This window comes from Armigeres subalbatus, chromosome 3 (assembly GCF_024139115.2).
Source record: "Armigeres subalbatus isolate Guangzhou_Male chromosome 3, GZ_Asu_2, whole genome shotgun sequence".
Taxonomy (NCBI): Eukaryota; Metazoa; Arthropoda; class Insecta; order Diptera; family Culicidae; genus Armigeres; species Armigeres subalbatus.
Window position 1 is genome coordinate 412946756 of NC_085141.1, and position 13516 is coordinate 412960271.

The 13516-nt window shown below is 34.1% G+C and overlaps 1 pseudogene; it reads left to right on the plus strand.

Annotated features, from left to right (window-relative positions):
• The window catches only part of LOC134223081 (uncharacterized), a 72631-nt pseudogene that overhangs the window by 43204 nt on the left and 15911 nt on the right, over positions 1–13516 (plus strand).

The following is a 13516-nucleotide window of genomic DNA, read 5'->3' on the forward strand; positions in this document are numbered from 1 at the left end:
ACGATACACTGAAGACGACCTTATTGTTGAGGTCGAAATACGCATCTGTCAAAGGAGCAATAAAGTGGTAGAATTAAATGGGATATTACAAACTCGTCTAATGACAAGCAATTGGTTATTATTCTCGATGAAAATAAACTGTGAACTTTGTCCAAGATACTCTTTATACATTGATAAAGCTGGTAGACTGAAAAGGCTCTTAGCCATAGACACTATTGAGTTATCTGTTTAAACTATGATTAAATATGCTAACAATTGGTTTTTATTTTTCTACATGCAGACGTGATGGCGTGTAAAATAATAAATGCCATCATCTTCAAAACATTGTCCAGGAACAGAAGATAAAGCTCGAGGAACCCAGCCGAGCGTGGAAGGTTTTGAAAGTGTTTTCAAAGCTGATCAAGTTAGTTATCATGCGCCGTTCCTGCTACACATCAGCCGTTTCTGCTGCACATCAGCTAGTCAAAACATCCAGCCGATGCCCGCATTCCTTTGACCGGTATCGCACACAGTTCTTATTTCAATTTAAAACACAAACAAAATTGTCAATTATAAATAGAGAAATCAACAATAAATCGCAAGCAGTTCGATTATAACCATCATAGCATGTAGTCGTTTTAATTTTAATTGTAGTTTTAGTTTTAGTTTTTAAAAACTCTTTTGCGCATGCAAAAAGTTTAACTGGCGCCCGAATAGGGACCAGCGCGAGTAATTTATTGTGTCGCGAGTGATAAAACATCGGGAACAATTTAAACTTCGACTTGACCGCCGCATCAGCAGCAGCCGTGAGGAAAGGCCCCCTAGTCACCAGCAGGAAAAACGGGATTTTGCCGCCTACACTGGGAGAGTTGGAGACTCGTGTCTGGTCTCTACCTGAAAGGAATCCAACCGATACAGGATAAGGATCCGAAGGAAAGTCAAAATATTCTCTGAAAAAGGATAGAATATTTGCGCTCTCGGCGAAACAGCATGAGAGCTATGCTTAAGTTTGTTTTGTAAGTATTACTAATAAAAAATTCTAATTTCAGCAAGGAAAGAAAATAAAAGTGAAAAAGTGTTTTATCAATTACTTGAAGTGTATTATCAAATAAATTAAATCAATCAAAGTTTTATAGAAGTGTTTGCGTTATCTTTTATTTAAAAAGCCCCAAATTATTTTTAAATAACATAGTAAATTCCAAATGGCTGAGGAACAAATAAATTCAATATTAACCAGACTTTCGGCTATTGAAACTGCAATAACTACTGCAACACCAACCACCCCTGACTATTCTGATCCCCCACTATATTTGGTGGATCAAAATAATCAACCAGTTGATCCCGAAGCCATAGAAGACATACCCGATCTGGTCAAAGCTCTTCCAACTTTTAACGGCGAGCCAAGTGAATTACATGTTTGGCTTGACGATGCGGAAAAATTAGTGAACTTATATCGACCTAAAACAAATGGTTCTATCAACCAATTTAATAAGTTTCACATAGTGTGCAGAACCATAAGAAGGAAAGTAAGAGGAGAGGCGAATAACGCCTTGGTCTCCTCGAATGTTAACTTAAATTGGCTTATGATAAAAATACCTTATTAACTTATTATGGAGAAAAGCGAGATTTGGCAACTTTGGACTGTCAATTAATGAGTGTACAACAGAGAGGCAAGGATCTTGAGAAATACTACAACGAAGTGAGTGCTATACTATCCCATATAGCTAATCACGTCAAGAGTGATAGTCGTTATAATCACCCCGAAGCCTCGAAATCCATTATTGAAATGTACAATGAAAAGGCGATGGATGCTTTCATACGAGGTTTAGACGGAGATATGGGTAAATTCCTAAAAAATTACAGGGCAGAATCATTAGCCCAAGCTTACAATTATTGTAACGCATTTATTAATGCGGAATTCAGGAAAAACTACACAAAATTAAAAACCGACACTCCCATCTTTTCACAACACCCACAGTATCAGCAACAAAAAATACCACCCAGAATACCAACTACATTCACACCACAATATTTTCAACCACTACCTTCACAACACTTGATTAGACAAATTTCGAGACCACAATATAATCCATTCCTTCCAAGGCAACCATTCATTCCTAAAAACCCACAATATAATCCATATATTCATAATCGACATGTGGTAAATGCAGCCCCACAACCTGTTGTCCCCAAAAATCCACAATATAATCCATATGTTTATAACAGACATGTAAATCCTTCTGCACAACCATTCGTTCCCAAAAATATTAAGCCTGAGCCAATTGATACTGATGTATCTATGAGAACGGTAAACTATGTAAACCGGCCTTTAATACATAATAGGAATCCGAAACAATTCCATATTGAAACAGAATGCGATGATATTGATACGCAACAATACTTTGAAAATTTACCTTATACATCGCACGAAGAATGTCCAGCAGGACCTTCATTCGAAAGATATGCTGAAAATTATACCAGTATCCTCAAGAATTAGAAGAACATAACGAAGAACCAGAATTAAATTTTTAGAATAAAGTCTGCATTACCATATTTTCTATTCTATGGTAATCGAAGTGATCCTTTAAAAATATTAGTCGACACTGGATCGAATTTCACATCCAGTAAATAAACCTTTCAATGTTTCTTCAGTTGGAGGAAATATTCAAATTCAAACTTATTCCCAAGCAAAACTTTTTAGGCCATATTCTGACGTAAATGTGAAATTGTATCACATGGACAAGTTGCGATCATTCGACGCAATTATCGGCCATGATACATTAAAAGAAATGGAAGCAATTATTGATACCAAGGAAAATGTGTTGATAATCAATAAAAATGTTATACCTTTATTAGCGCATCGATTACAGGTGGTAAATCAAATTCGCATCCGAGATGAACATTTGCAACAAGACGAAAAGGACAAGGTACATAATTTGTTAAACCAATACCAAGATTTATTTCAACCACCTGATGAGAAGTTAACTTTTACCACAAAAATACGTGCAGATATACGTACCACTGATAATGAACCTATTTATTCAAAATCATATCCTTACCCGCAAGCCTTTAAAAATGAAGTAAACAATCAAATTGAAAAATGCTACACGATGGAATTATACGACCATCTAGATCTCCGTATAATTCTCCCGTGTGGATTGTTCCAAAAACAAGATGCCTCATGTCAGAAAAATACCGACTTGTTATTGATTACCGAAAATTGAATCAAAAACAATAAGTGACAGGTATCCGATACCTGATACCTCTACAATTCTAGCAAATTTGGGAAAGATGAAATATTTCACAACCATTGACCTTGCATCTGGTTTTCACCAGATTCCTTTGAATAATAATGATATAGAGAAAACAGCTTTTCGGTAAACAATGGAAAGTATGAATTCGTTCGTTTACCCTTTGGTTTAAAAATGCTCCTGCCATCTTTCAACGAGTTATGGATGATGTTCTCCATGAGCATATTGGAAAAATATGTTATGTCTATATAGATGACATTATCATATTTGGTGAAACTTTAGATGAGCAAATAAAAACTTAAAAATAATATTGGAAACATTACGCAAAGCTAATTTTAAAATTCAACCAGATAAATCTGAATGGTTAAAATCTGAAGTTGAATTTCTTGGATTTATTGTATCCCAAAAGGATTAAACCAAATCCAAAGAAAATTGAAAATATTCAAAGATATCCAGAACCCACTAATTTAAAAGAATTACGTGCGTTTCTTGGATTATCTGGATATTATAGAAGATTTGTTAAAATTTCAAAACCTTTAACAAAATTTCTAAAAGGTGAAAACGGTCATAAGCAAGTTTCGAAGAATGAATCCAGAAATTTTAAAATTGAATTAGATCAGGATGGAAAAAAAGCTTTAAATTATTAAAAGATATTTTATCCTCAGAAGATGTATTAGTATTTCCTGATTTCCAAAACCATTTTACTAACCACTGATGCTTCTAATAAAGCAATTGGTGCCGTATTGTCACAAAATTTTCATGATGGAGAAAGACCCATCACTTTCATTTCAAAAACCCTTTCAAGTACCGAAGAGAATTATGCAACTAACGAAAAAGAGATGCTTGCTATAGTTTGGGCATTGCATACTTTTGAAATTTTATATATGGTCACAACATCAACCACTAACTTTCGCTATTTCGCCAAAAAATAATAACGCAAAATTTAAAAGATGGAACGTTTTTATTGAAGAGCTTGACCATCATTTGACAAAGCTAACGTTGTAGCTGATGCTTTGTCTCGGGTACAAATAAATTCTTAAACTGCAACTCAGCATTCATCTGATGAGGATGATAGCTCTTTCATTCCTTCAACGGAAGCCCCTATTACTGTTTTCAAAAATCAACTACTGTTCAAAATTGGGAATCGGTCGAGTTATGGCCGAGTTATAGTTCCTTTCGAAAATTATAAAAGACACATTTTTATCGAAACCCGATTCACAAACGAATTTCTAATAAATACATTTAAAAAAATCTAAATTCGAACGTCCTTAATGGAATTTTTACTACTGAACCAATAATGGCAACTATTCAAGAAATTTATAGGCAAAATTTTAATCCAAGAACTATTAAAGTTAGATTTTCGCAAAAAAAGGTTCAAGATATCAATACTGAAGAAAGACAACTTGAAGAAATCAAAAAAATTCATCAGTTCGCCCACAGAAATGACGTAGAAAATACAGAGCAACTTCTAAAAGATTTTTATTTCCCTAAAATGGCAAAAGAAAGTAAAAGAATTTGTAAAACTTGTGAGGTTTGCAAAACAGAAAAATACCAACGTAACCCCCAGAAGTTTGTACCATTTAAAGCCGCGCTACTCCAGCACCCTGGAGAAATAATTCATGTTGATATAGTTGTTTACAATATAGATAATTTATTTCTAACAACCATTGATAAATTTTCCAAGTTCTTAAAATATAGAGCAATCGACTCTAAATCCCTTCTAGATGTAGAAGATGCCTTATTTGACCTAATTTATGAATGGAGTATACCAAATGGATGGTAATAATGGATAATGAAAGTACTTTTAATTCAAATGTTATAGAGCAAAGATTACGAAACTTGAATATTCAAATTTTTAAAACCCCTGTTCACAGATCAGAGACAAATGGTCAAATCGAAAGATGCCATTCAACATCAACTTTAAGAGAAATTTCAAGATGCATAAAAAAAGATTTTCCAGACATGGATGTTGCTGAATTAATGAGATCAACTGTGTATAAATATAATCATTCAATCCATAGTTTTGTAAAAAACACTCCTAATAATATTTACATTGGAGAAATTAATAAAAATTTAGATGCAAATGAAATTAATAAAAGAAAAACAAAAAGCCATGAAAAGTTATTCAGATGTACGACAAAAAGAACGAAAAATTCCCGAAGAAACTTATCCAACTTTTGAACCAGGATCTGATGCATTTGAAAAACACATGATATCTCAAAGCGAAAAAGTAAATATAAAAAGATCAAAGTTAAAGAGGATTATAGTACTTATATTATTGACATCAATAATCGCAAAATTCACAAAATGAATTTAAGAAAAAACTAATGTTTGTTCAATACTTTATTGTTTCAGATTTTTGATGTGTACTGCAATTCCTATGCAAGGACAAATACAAATACATGATTTAAATAAAAACCCAATAGCCATAATACCTCTAGGGAAAGCAAAAATTAAAAATGGATACGTGAGAATAATACAACCCATTAATTTATCACAACTACATGACATAATTGTAAAATTTGACGAATTGATAAAAATAATGTATACAATAATCAGCTTTACAAATTATTGGAAAATAGAAACAATCTGTTGTATCAAACCTTTTGAAAATTATACCATCGTTCAGTCGAGTGAAACGTTGGGACACAATTGGAACGATTTTAAAATGGATTGCTGGAACACCCGATGCCGAGGATCTCCACATCATGAACAAAACCATGAATGCCCTAATTGACAATAACAATCAGCAAACCTACATCAATGAAAATATCTACTACCGAATTAAACATCTAAATAAAGCCGTCAACGAATTAGTAGACTTGGATTTCAAATCAACACAACAACATGCAATTCAAATCAACCTCTTCACAATTTTGCTAAATCTTAACGCCGCTCAACATCAACTAGAAGTGCTAGAAGATGCTATTTTACTTGCAAAAATGGAATCCTAGTAGTCAACTCTTAACTATGAAGGACTACTTAAGAATTAAACAGTTCCTCGAACACCAAAATATCCACGTAAAATCCTTTGAAGACTTATTAAGTAAATCAAGTACACAGGTCGCAATGAATAATACACACGTTATGTACATGTTAAAAGTTCCACAGTTCTCAAGTGAAATCTACAGTTATGAGTATGTTAGTCCACTCATTTTAAATGGAAGTCGAATCCACATCAAGTCGAACTATCTTATCAACAATAATTCACATCTTCGAATCCTCACAACCATGCCAAGAGGACTCAGAAAATTTTATATGTGAATCCGAAATGCTACAACCAACAACTCCTTGTATTTTTAATTTGGTCCAATTACATCATGCAAATTGCACATACGAAAAGGTCTATTCAACTGGAATCATCAAGCGAATAAATGACGCTACTATCCTTTTAAACAACGTAAACACAACATTACAATCCAACTGTAGTAAATTGAATCAACGCTTAGAAGGATCATACTTAATCCATTTTGAAAAATGTGAAGTAAGTTTTGATAACGACAGCTATACGAATCTCATCATACAAACCCCAAAATTATCCTTCAGACCTACAACCGGAATACTAGCCCATGCCGAAAACCTAATGGATATTCCACCACACGAATATTTGGCAAATCTTACATTAAAGCACAGATCAGTGCTCAAGCACATGTACTTGACTAATAATTCTTTACAGTGGAAACTTCACGTTTTTGGAGCAATAAGTTTTTCAACTCTATTCCTAATAACAGCCGCTTTTACAATCTACTTCATCATCACCAATCTAGGATTCCAAAAATAGAAATCAACCTACAGGATCAAATGAAAGCATCTGCACCAGAAGAAAACCCAACGAAATCCCCATATTCGGATATCACTAATGAAAGACTTCAAGTTATCAATAATTATCTTAACATGCCAACAGCCAATCGTCCGATAAGACTTTGAGGGCAAAGTCATTTTAAGAAGGGAGGAGTTATCATGCGCCGTTCCTGCTACACATCAGCCGTTTCTGCTGCACATCAGCTAGTCAAAACATCCAGCCGATGCCCGCATTCCTTTGACCGGTATCGCACACAGTTCTTATTTCAATTTAAAACACAAACAAAATTGTCAATTATAAATAGAGAAATCAACAATAAATCGCAAGCAGTTCGATTATAACCATCATAGCATGTAGTCGTTTTAATTTTAATTTTAGTTTTAGTTTTAGTTTTTAAAAACTCTTTTGCGCATGCAAAAAGTTTAACTAGTTGTTGCCCTTCTCTATGACAGAAAACGTGTGGAACATTGGAGCGATGAAACAATTACCGAAAGCTTGAAAACAAAATTTGTATGCGGAAAACAAGGCTACGAACATGAACGTAAGAAGTATCCTTTACCGTCAAAAATAAGGCTGCAGAAAAGAGTGGAAGGTTTAGATTTCGACACTGGCATCCTGAACGACGTTATTGAACTTCTCAAGTTAAAGCTAAAAACCATGGCACCTGAAGATGTCGACTGTCCATAGAATAAGCATGAAGCTATTGTATGGCGAACAGCATGTTTTACGGAGACGTGACAATTTTCGCTCCAGAAGGAATTGCGAGTCATGCGTTGGTATTCATGCTTGTCGGAATACGCAGTAGGTGGAAGCAGGTTGTGGGATACCATTTCATCTATTTTCGAAGGAGCCCTTAAAGATGTTGTCTTCGAAATTATTCCGAAAGTAGAAGCCGTAGGATGTAAAGTTAAATTCATTGCTTCGGACTGTGGTCCTAGCAATAAGAAACTATGGAATAGCATGGGTCTAAAGTTTCATAAAGAAAAAAAAATGGAGAGCTTACCTATAACACATCCTTCAGATGACTCTAGGACTATAGAAGTGATGCCTGATGTTGTTCATGTATTCAAATGGATAAAAAACGAAATTATGTGTCTCCCAGCTGATGTCGTTCAAAACAACGGGTTCACATCAAACGAAGTTGAAATTTCTCATCTTCACGATCTAGTAAACTATGAAAAGCAAAATTTGCTGAAAGTATCCCGACTAGAAGGCCATATCAAAATTATATCAACATGTGTTATTATAGTATATTAAATTTTTATAACAACATTTGTTAGAAACATGCTGCAGGATGTTGTTAAGATATCTAAATTTTTTATCAAAACTACATTACTTCAAACAAAAAAAAAACAATTAAATAATGTTACAATTTTTTCATAAAAAATAACATATTTGTAGAAATTTATAACCGAATCAGATAAAAAATATATTGTTTACTGTGCAGTTGGAATTTTTTACAGGTCGTGATAGGTCTTCAGATTGTGATCAACAATCGGGAATATTAGTTTTTGACTGAACAAGAATATTTTTCAAGAACATGAAGTTACCAAGAACATGAAATTAGACAACCTTTTCAAATTAATCAGCGTAGTGATATCTATAGCTGGAGACTGCTACATCTATTAAAATTGCCTACTATTGGGCAATTCGGTGCTTTGCATTTTTGCCTTTCTTGTACTAAGTACGACTAAGGCTATATACGCTCCAAAACCAAACTTTTTATAGAAGACCCTGAGACCCATAGTGTTATATACCAATCGACTCAGTTCAAGGATTTTAGGTGACGTCTCTGTGTGTGTCTGTGTTAAAAAAGACTAGCTCACTTTTTGTACATTTCCCCTCACCGATTTGCTCACAACTGCATTCGGCTGGGAATCCTGTCCCATTGTTTCCTATTGAAAAAATAGCCGGATCAGACTATGGGATTGACAGTCATGGCCAAAATATAATCTGTTTAAACCAAAACGCGTAAAAAAGTTTAGCTCACTTTTTTGCATTAGCATTAGACTAGCATTAGCATTGAGCAATTCTCACAAATTCGTAGGTGGTACAAGCAAAGACTATTGTATGAGAGTAACATTTCTTTCATCCGTTATCACAGATATTGGTTTGGGACTAATCACTATCTTTTAAATGGAAGCAATGCAATCTCCAATAGTCAAAATCCTTCCACGTCCTTGCGAATGCTGAGGAAGCGGAAGGATGGTTAGTTGGACATCTACTTAAGAAAGTTGCAGAGAACTCTACGAGATGCCACGGAAGGTTTTGAGATTGTGTGGAAGGTAATAACAGTAATAATCGTTTTGGTAGAACGTGAAACACAGAAAGAATTGATGACCAGACGTTCCAGGAGGATGAATTCCGTCTATCGCTACCGTAGTGCGGGGCTTCTTTTGATTCCGGGGGCTACTTTGGATTTTTGATTTTGTTAAAAAACTAAACGAAAAAAAAACTCAATCTAAAACAAAAAGATGCCAACCAACTATCAACAAGACACCCGAATGGTGATAATGGCAATTTGATAGTAGTTTACGTTATAGATCTTGTTTCAAAATGGCCAAAGTAGCCCCCGATTTTTCAAAAGAAGCCCCGCACGACGGTACCCAAGACTTTCCCGGCCAATCCATGACCCCACTGCACTACGCGGCTGATTCACGATCCCACTACGATAACATAGAAGAAAGAAATAGAACTAAACCGTTCCTGGGGCCTTGACCTGTTGACCAGATAAGGGAACCTTAGCATTGTTTGTTCTTGATGAGGTGGTTCCTTCTTCTGCCCTACAGGTAATGCGGCCCTCTTATTGACGCCGTTGAATATTCTTCAGTGACCATGCGAATGAATTGATTGCAGCGTCTTCCTTATGATTTTGATACCGATGCCAACTTTGTCTGTTTTGTCGTGCTTTGTAGATAGTTAGTCTCGGATCAATTTTCTCTTTCTTCAAATGGTGGCTCTCATAAGAACCGATATTTTTTCTATAATTAACATTTCCAAATACTAAAAGTAAGTAACAAAACAAAAATCGAATTATTTTACTTGACTTCCATGATTTTCATCTACCCACTACCTTTTGTCCTTTATGGGCCGTCCAGAAAACCACGTGGTTATATAGGGGAAGGGGGTGTTTGGAAAATGACCACAATAAGCCACATGGGGGAGAGGGTTTAGCTCCGAACCACGTGTTTTTTTTTTAATTTTAGTTTTCTACGCGAAATGCTCTTGGTGAATTACAACAGCGATGTGAAAAATACACATCAATAAATCAATGAACGCAAAGCACAGCTTTAGATCCTATTTCCATAAAAAAATAAACGAAAAAACAGGTTGTGATTCAGTCTTAATTTCCACAAAGAATTTTGGAATTTAACATACGATATAAAAACAAATTTTGGCCGCGCCACCGCTGCGGATTGTTTTTGGCATTACGTCACCGACACTTTCACATCAGCGCACTGCTGCTACAATTTCCTTAAAATTCATGTTTTTACAAAAAATAAAGAAAAAAAATCTTCAAAACAACTTTTTGTCCATACAGGAAAAATCCTGTAACGAATCTTTTTTTAAGAACTTTGAAATTGCTTCATACAATCCCGATAAAGTTTTGGAATTTCGAATGATTTTTAGACATTTATCGTGGAAATTAGGAAAAATCTCTCGTTGAATCCCTGAAGAATTTTGCTTGGTAATTAGTAAGAATTGTTGATAAAAAAAACAAAAACAGTGTAAGTTTCGAAAATTTTTCCTTAAAACTCCGAAGATATTCTCATAGGAATCCTGTCTAAAAATTCAAAGCTATTTCGCATAGCATAGCATAGTTACAATGCTCTTCGTAGATTGGACACTAGTGATACTCGTGTTTTTCTTTTGAAATCCTTATTCAGATTGCTATCAGAAATCAAGGTGGGTGTGGTCCTTAATTTCAATCTAGGATAAAAATAAATAATAAAGGATAAAAAAATGAAAATAAAAATAAATAAATTCAAAGCAATTCCGTGATGAATACAAATGATTTCCGGTTGATAAATAGTTCACATTTTTCCTGATTTCTACCGTAGATTCTGTTGAATTTATTTGGCAAATTCTTCCGAACGTTCACGACACATATCGACTGCAATTTTTTCAATTGTGTATAATTAGAATTCATTTCATTTGTGAAATTTATTAGTGTAAAGTTGTAAGATAATCCTTGAATTGTGTGAAAATGTGCTCGTGATAGTGATATCCGGTGTCAAAACCTCGCTAACAATCGACTAAAAGGCATGATTCGGCCGGTCCCAATGGACCTAGTAAAATGAAGAAGTTTTTAAATCTATTTCTAAAAAGGAAATAAAAAGAAAATGTTTGTAAAAAAGGTCTTGGAGTTGGTACAGTTAGCTGTTAGTGACTGCAGATCTCTACAACATGAAAACATTCGATGTCCTCAAGCATTCGGAGAAAACGGACGACGTTATGCAAACTTGGTGAGATCAAGCCATTTTATCCATGTTTATATTTTTGTTGTACATGATGCAATACTAGTGTTTTGCGGTGTTCCATGATGGCCTTTATCTAATAAACTAGGTCTTCCATGTATCTACCTACATAATCATTCGTTAATATGTTTTTTAATTGTTACATTCCAATTGCATCTAATAGTTGGAATTTAACCACTTGGTGAATTGATCAATCAAAAGGATTTGCTTCAGTTAAGGTACACATAACTTAGTAAATGCTTAGTGCACAAGGAGCCAATCGTAGCAAAAGCAGATTGTAATGATTTTTGTCTGTACATTTGTAAAATGTAGATAGAAAAGTAACATGAACAATTGTCTAATCTACGAAGTATACCGTTAAACTGCCAATATTGTTTTTCAGTTAACTCAACTTTTTCTAGATGTTCTGGTAACTCTATGCCAATCTGATTGGTTTCTGCATAAAAATGTTAATATTTTATCTACATTACTCGATATTCTTCCCATTTAATTAGATACCCTGGACCATACTAAGAACGAACTCAGCACTATGGATTGACGATACTACGCCTAACAATGATTTTGGAGATATTATATGTTTAATTTCCATTATATTTTTCTAATCACGTTCATAATATGTATTCATAATATTTATTACTGCGCACTCTCCATTAGTTGACGTTTCGAAAGTAACTAACCACATGCAAAAGATTTTTATTGATTACAGCGATGACCCTTCTTATTAAAAAAGCAATGGGTAATGTTTTTAACATAACCGCGAATAGACGTAGGACTAGTATAAACGTAACGTATTTACATTTAACTTCTAACTTTTGGATCTATGGAGTTTGATTATAGGTATTGATATTGATATCGATAACTTCCATGCTGTGTAGAATTATTAGCAATTTGTTCATTCGAAACTTCTGGAAAAATACATAATTAGAATTGCTTTGTTTTTAACTATTCATCCCTTATTTACTCAAGCAAATGTAGGGCATTTATAGATTTCTTATTGATAATAGTATTTGATAGAAATTTCTATTAATAAAATTTTCAGATTTGGGCAAAATGTGCTATTTTAGGGGAACTGTCCCGTTTTCCAAACAAAGAAATACAGCACCAATTTTCTTGCTTCTTTTTGCTAACATGCGTGCTTACTGCTGAAAAATTTACAGAAACAAGTCAATGAGCAGTAACCCTACTAAAATAGAGGAGGTACTCTAATACGTCAACGGAAAGTTACTTAAAATTTTGAATTCAAACTCCGAGTCTACGTAAAGTTTAATAATATGATTTCTCATAAAATAAAAAACAAATTATAAGATAATGTTTATTTAAATATTCTTCTGGAAATTATTTTTTGTGGACTTTTTTAAAACATTTTCATGTAATACAGCGAAATTTTCTAATCTAAAATTGATATTAAGACTATTGCTGATTGTGCATCTTCAATTGCTAATGTCTTCTACGAATAAATGAAAGTAATTATTTAAATCAATTTTTAATTTTCATCAATGTAGTTGAGTTTTTTTGCTGGGGAATTAACTGTTATAGTATAACCATGTTTTAATGTACGTGTCGTTCAATACCAAGCCCAACATTGTATGGTCAGTCAGATGCCATGACTCGTGCCCATCCCAGGATCATGTGGATTATGAAACCAATCACTTTTCGTGGATGAACAGACCAAAGCGCTCAACTTTGTTCTTCTTCATCCACCACCATCTGATTCGTAATTCAACTTGCCCTACTAAATGCTAATGCCTTGCAGCATTGAATCCTAGAATATCTGCACTCTATGCCATATAATTATCAAGATATAGGCATTAGAGCCAGACACTTTTAGTTATTGAAAATCAATGCATTATTCAACTGTCAATATCTTCGGCTACAGTAGCTCTTTTCCAACTCTTTAAAAAGTTTCTGAAAGCTTGTTTCATGGACTTGCGAAGAACAGGTTAGTTATGGGAAAATAGGTACCGAAAATGAACCGGAGAAAAAAAAATATGTTTTTCATATCAAAA